The sequence below is a fragment of the Gracilinanus agilis genome, chromosome 1, assembly GCF_016433145.1.
Source record: "Gracilinanus agilis isolate LMUSP501 chromosome 1, AgileGrace, whole genome shotgun sequence".
Lineage (NCBI taxonomy): Eukaryota > Metazoa > Chordata > Mammalia > Didelphimorphia > Didelphidae > Gracilinanus > Gracilinanus agilis.
Genome location: NC_058130.1, coordinates 466,791,544 through 466,798,755, shown reverse-complemented (window position 1 = coordinate 466,798,755; position 7,212 = coordinate 466,791,544). Strand labels below are relative to the sequence as shown.

The following is a 7,212-nucleotide window of genomic DNA, read 5'->3' as shown; positions in this document are numbered from 1 at the left end:
CTACAATACATTTCTTCATTGGTTGAGCCATTGTTATCTGTAGAAAGAAAAAATAAAATTTATATGGAGGTATTTTTAATAATATTTTTAGTAATTTTTGAAGTATTTTTGTAAAAAACAAACTAAAATAAATACTGATGAAATAAACATGATATTATTAATTGTAAAGCACATATAATTATTACAAAATAAATAAATAATGCTCACCAATTATAGTTGCACTATTTGTTATTTAACTTTAACTTGTCATAATAACACAACAATCTAATGTTTGTTTGAGTTATATTACTCACAACAATTATGGGAAATTTCCTGATTCATTGCATGTTCCAAAATCTGCTGGTAGTACTACTGCTGCCTTTCCAGGCTTTGGCCTTGAGATTGACTAATTGCACAAGTGGCAGTTACCTGCAGCAATGCTCGTAGTGCTCACGTGTTTTAGAATGGCAATTCAGTGGCACCACGTGAATATAGCAGTGCAACTAAGGGAGTATGCAGAACTGAGTCAATGTCTAGTACATTATTTAAAGAAAAATTAAGTGTTATGAGCACAATACATAAATCAATTATTCTAAATCTTCTCTTCTTTCTTTTATACTATCACCGCCCCCTTACAGTTATTCACCGCCTCAAATGCACCTATGGCCATCACTGCTCCCCTGGATTTCTGCAGCACCTGCCAGCAGGCAGTGGTGCCCGCTTTGGGAATCACTGCTCTACACCTACCCACCGAACCACCAATTTCCTCATTCCTCCTTTCCCTGCCTTTCCCTGATTATCTAACTTTATGCTTTAGATAATCTGGGAGGTTGGATCCTAGATCAGAGTTATAAAGGATTTTCCTCCTTTTCTTCTTTTGCTTTATCCACAGAGAGCTACAGTAATGTAACCATCCCTTAACCTTTTGTTATCTTAATTTAGGTCTTTTGGAATATTATCAATAGATTTTCTATTTTCCATCCTAGTGAGCTCCATGAACTGCTTTATACCCCTTCATGCTAAATCCATGACTTCTTTTCCTTCTAGTCTTCAATCTTGAAACTACAAACTAAAAAACTAGCATTGAATATTTTTTTTCTAATCAGAGGCACACAAATGATAAGCAAACTATCCAAGCCATGAAGAAAAAGATTTATTATGGGAGGGCCAATGCCACAACAAAGCTGGATCCCTGGTCATGACCAGAGCACCACGAGAGCACTGTGATATTCCTTCCTTTATATCCCAAAGAACTGGACAACTTTTATACCAGTACAAAAATAGTACAACGGTGTTATACCCCTCAAAGAATAGAAATACCCAGGAGCAATATTCATTTTTTAGGTCAGCTAGGAAACACTCCTTATTTGTCCATAGGTTAGGTCAACTAGGAAGCATCCTTATTTGGTGAGATACATCTTCTGACCATCTTTTGACCATTACTTAAGAATCACTTGCTGGGAAGGGGAAGCAGTGATGCCTGGGCTAAGAGTAGGTGGTGATGAATGGTAAAGTGTTCTGAACAAAAGTCAGGCATCCTGACATATAATGGATCACAAGTTAGGGTACCTGATGTCGCAACATTGAAGGGTGAGGTTGGCACTAAGGCCTTGCAAAAGCAGTTATTTCCATAATCCAAAATCTTTATACTTATACAGAATATTCACAAAAGCCTGCTAAATTCATGACTTATGCTAATTGTCTTAGAATTACAATTATTATTATCTCAGGAGTACAGATAACATTAAAATCTAATCTTCATATAAAGGGGTAAGGATCTTTTCTCTCTCACACCACTCAACCTCAGATGACCACTACATCGATATTTTCTTCAGGGTCAAAGACTTCTGTCTCTCTGTACCAACCTGAGCTAGAAAAAATTATTCAGTGTGATTTTGCAGTGTGTTTTCTAATCAGAACATATACTTAAGAATTTTCTCTTATTTTGTGGAATATTTCAGTCATTTGTACTTTTGACTTGATTTAATTAAATAGCATATCAGTGCTTAATGATATTCTGGAGCTAGATTTAATACCTTCAGAATACCATCATCTTCTGGTAGGTTTCTGAAATCATTACTTTGAATACTCCTTAAAATGGTACAGCTTGTAATTTATTCATATTCTCTTATTGTATTGAAGCCCTTGCCCTTTATATATCATGAATTCTCCTAAAAGGGTCAAACAAATTTTTCATCTGTATTTCTTCAGACTGTATGAATTCCTATATGTAATATGGTCTGTCAAACACTTGTGCCTTTCTCATACCCTGTGAGCCCTTTTTTTTATTGAATCCTTTATGGGGTGCTCCTTGTGCTTTTTTTTGTTTGTTTGTTTAATGTGTTGGATCCTACTACACATATCCACCAAACTCATCTTCAAAGCAATTCAGGTAATTAAATTAATTTAATTCTTTGTCAATTTTTAAATTATAAGACACAGAGACTACATCATTCAACATGACCACAACTGTATAAAAAAAGGAGAAGAAATATTCATTCTCACATTAGAATTATTAAATTTTCTTAACCTCTCCCTCTGTCTCCTTAAGAGGCAAGAGAACAGTAGATCAGAACTGACAGGAGTCAGTGAGCCAGAACTGAAGTTTCCATTACCAGGGAGATCAGTATGGATAAAAGGAAGGGGCCCTGACAGTTAGGAGCTTTTGCCTCTGGATCTTAAAGAAGCAGGATGTCTGCCTCTGAGGCAAGGACTACTTGCAGATGACTACTGATTGTTGGATTATAGAAACTGATTGAAGGAGTGAATGAGTGATGGCTGTCCATTATTTCAGGAGTTAGGTAGTTAGTGAATCACTTATAGATAGAGTAGGTTAGAGTAGTCCTGGTGTTTGCCAGACAAGAAGAAACTCTCCTCAGAAGATAATCAGAGGAAGGTTATTGGAAATTTTAGATAGTATTAGGAATTTTTAACTATAGTTATAAGGTATAAGAATAATAATTTCTCTTTCTTCTTTTCTATTTTCTATCTATAATTCTTTCAAATTAAATTAAGTGTTTTTATTCAACTCCTCTCATCAGTTTTGTCGAACTCTTATAGAATATGTTCACGATCTAGAGGAAGGACCATCTTCCCTTTTTTATTTATACTCTCAATATTTATTATACTCCTTTGCAAAAAAAGGAAGTGCTAAATAAAGTGTTTTTCATTGTTTCATCAATTCTAAACTATTTTTTAAAAATTAATTTGAGCTTAATTTAACTTAGTTAGAGGTAGGTTAATTCTGGAATGTGAACCTTTCCTTATTCTTGATTCATTTTGGTTTTTTGAGTTCTGTGATACACAGTCAACAACTTTTTTTTCTTTTCATATCAAGCACTTACTCAGCTAAGTTTCTTACTTGATAGGTCAATTGGTTTCTCTTTTCTTTTATATGAAGGATAACACCACTTTTTTAGTGGATTGATGGCAGGAATTGTGTGATTTGTCAAAGATAAATTACTTCTCATTGATACAACTGGAGCAATCTTTCCAATATGTGGGGAAAAATCATTCCTATATAGAGAAGGAAAGACAATCTTTAGAAAAGCCTCCTTTTCTTCTCTGTTGAAAAGAATGTTGGCTGTTGGTGGATGAAAAATCAGCACTCAATTTGAAGCTGCTAGTCAATTGTCTCTTCAAATATGAAAAAAGAGGTCAGTAAATATTTGATAGTTTCAAACATACTTGTTTTGTATAAGAATAATTTACATACTCCTGGATATAAGTCTTTAGAATTAGAAATGTTTCTTATTCTATTTAATTATGATATACAATTGGTGGAATAAAACAAAACAAAACACAACCACCAGCAATAATAATAACTCTGATATGGAGGTATCAGGAAAGTTTGTCTGGGAAAATAGAGACAGGGAGAAAATGTAAAATAAGGAAAGATACAATTAGTGATTCAAATGAATTTTAAGATATGGAAAAATAATCCAAAATTAATTATTTATGGGAAAATATGAACACAATTTCCAGGTTTCTTTCTTATATTTTAATTTTTTGTTCAAAAGAATTAGAGCCCTCATTGAAATCTGTCATGATATCAGTGAGGGCTCTAATTACTCCTCTGGTAATAGAAAAAAAAATTTCTATTTAAAAATTTTATACATTACACAAAGAAAATGGAGACTTTAATGGACACAGGAATTGTTTAAATTAGGCTCACAATGTGATCAATGCATGAAGGATATCGAAGTCACCTCAGAAATCATCACAGGTTGTAGGTACTTCAGAGTTGTTTGGATTTGCATTTCTCTAATCAGGAGGAATTTAGAACACTTTTTCATGTGATTATTAATAGTTTTGATTTCTTCATCTGAAATCAGCCTACAAAGTGGGAAACAATATTCTCTGAAAAAGAAATAATTTCCCAAATATTTTGTATGTATGTATGTATATATGTATAAGTAAATACATATACATATATATATACAGATATATAAAGAACTAAGTCAAATATACCAGAATTCAAGCCATTCCCCAATAGAAAAATGGTCAAAGGATAAGAATAGTCAGTTTTCAAATGTACCACCTCACCCTTTACAGATTAGCCAGTATGACAGTAAAGGAAAATAATAAATGTTGGAAAAGACATGGCACAATTAGGACACTAATACTCTGCTGGTGGAATTGTGAATTGGTGAAACCATTTTGGAAAGCAATTTGGAGTAATATCCAAAAGACTTTATTCATTCTTTTTTTTTAAACCCTTACCTTCTGTCTTGGAGCCCATTGGCTCCAAGGCAGAATAGTGGTAAGGGCTAGGCAATGAGAGTTAAGAGACTTGCCCAGGATCACACAGCTGAGAAGTGTCTGAGATCGGATTTGAACCTAGGACCTCCTGTCTCTAGGCCTGACTCTCAATCCACTGAGCTACCCAGCTGCAACCCCCAAAGGACTTTAAAAGAATTCATGTCCTTTGATCCAGCAATATCACTGCTAGTTTTATACCACAAAGAGATAATTAAAAAAATGTTTTTGAGATAGCAAAGTATTCCCCAGCTTTTGGCCCTCTTACACTGGCTTTCAGTTTCCAATTCCACCACCTATCACTTCTGTAATGATGAAGGAACAGGCCATCTCCTTTGCCAAGGACTTCTTGACCAGTGGCATCGCTGCTGCTATTTCCAAGACCACAGTGGTCCCCATTGAGAGAGTCAAGCTACTATTGCAGGGGCAGCATCCAAGTAAACAAATTGCTGCAGTATAAATGCATTATGGACTGTATAGCCTGAATTCCAAAGGAAAAAGGGATGCTTTCCTTCTGGTGGGGTAACTTAGCAAATGTCATCAGATATTTCTCCACTCAAGCCCTTAACTTGGCCTTTAAGGATAAGTATAAGCAGGTGTTTTGGGGAGGAGAGGACAAGCACACACAATTTTGGAGGTATTTTGCTGGTAATCTTGCCTCTGGTGGTACAGCTGGAGGCACTTCTCTCTGCTTTGTCTACCCTTTGGATTTTGTGAGAACCTGCTTGGCAGCTGATGTTGGAAAATCTGGCACTGAGAGAGAATTCAAAGGCCTGGGAGACTGCCTTGTGAAAATCACCAAGTCTGATGGAATTCGGGGCTTATATCAAGGATTCAATGTCTCAGTGCAGGGTATTATTATCTACAGCAAAAGGTATGCTTCCAGATCGTATTGTGATAAGTTGAAGGATTGTACAAACAGTGACTGCTGTAGCAGACATGGTTTCCTATCCCTTTGATACAGAAAGGCAGCTAATGATGATGCAGTCTGGGTGCAAAGGAGCTGATATTATGTACACTGGGACAATTGACTGTAGGAGGAAGATTGCTAAAAATGAAGATGGCAAAGCTTTCTTCTTAGAGGCATGGTGGAGCTTTTGTACTTGTCCTGTATATTGAATTGAAGAAAGTAATCTAAGTACATCTTACCTAAAAATGGAAACAGTGAATATAGATCATGTAGATTACTTAACCATACTTAGTAATTTGGACCATTGACCCTCAAGAAATACCTGTTGTCTTTTTATCCAGGCCAGATCATGTTTGTAGAGGAACCAAGAAAAGATCTTAGAAAAAGGAACTCATTTATTGTGATCCATTATTCACACAATGGAACTGATGATTCAGTATATTGATTCTATTGGTTTTGGGAAAAATAACAGTTAGCATTGGTCCAAGGAGGCAGATCACCTTTGACCATCTAGTTTAATGCTATTTTGTAGGACCATAAATTTGCATTTAAGTAATTTATTTAAAGAAAAAAATCATGTCTACCATTTGTACTTAAGAACTATATATACTATTTTGCACAGTTGACTATTTGGCAGTTATAATGATTGGTGTTGGGCATTCTGCTGTAAAACAATAAATACACAGAACACTAATAAGACTCCTGATATAATAACTGGATTATCAAACATGGTTTGTGGTGAGTTTTTTGGGGCTGTGAGCACATGCTACACGTAATGATTTTTTTAAAAATTAACCATGGTGATACAAATTAGCTACTGAGTTCAGTAGATATACTAGGGCATATGTTGAGATTTATCAAAAGTACATTGTTCTTATGACCTGCCTAATAACTTAAATACAAAAAGTGATCTTAAAATGAAAATTAGGTGAATGAAGAAATTTTAGCCTTCCAACTCCTGCTACACTTGCGTCAGTTGCACAGCTGCTTTTATTCTACAGTTCAAAAATAAAATTTGACCATGATCTTTTATAGAAAAAGGCACTTAAAGAATCATAGAGGTGAAACAATAACACAGTAAAAAAATAGCTGAATCAAATCTAGTATTTTCAACATACTTTGGAAGATCTCTACTTATATGAATACCAGTATAACCTTTGTTACACATTTGAGTTTTATCTAATTTCTGCATTTTTGCAGTGGGCTGATAAAATAAAAATGTAGTAGCTGATTGTAGGAAAAGCTGACATGAGTAATATAGAACAGAATGGCCTTATAATGTTCTTTGTTTTCAGATAGATACTGTTATTTAATTCAGTAAAAATGATTTTATAGCTTAAAAAATAGTTTCTACAAAATATTCATAGCCACACTCTGTGGTAGCAAAAATTGGAAAATGAGGGGGTGTCCCTCAGATGGGGAATGGCTGAACAATTTGTGGTATATGATGGTGATGGAATCCTATTATGCTATAAGGAATAATGAGGTGGAAGGTTTCTATATGTATAAGAGTCTCCATAAACTGTTGTAAAATTAAATGAGCAGAATGAAGAGAACATTGTACA

General features: G+C 34.7%; 1 pseudogene; it reads left to right on the top strand.

Moving 5' to 3' along the window:
- Nucleotides 1–5,047: 5,047 nt before the first annotated feature.
- On the top strand, nt 5,048–5,875 carry LOC123231619 (annotated as a pseudogene).
- The last annotated feature ends 1,337 nt before the right edge of the window (nt 5,876–7,212 follow it).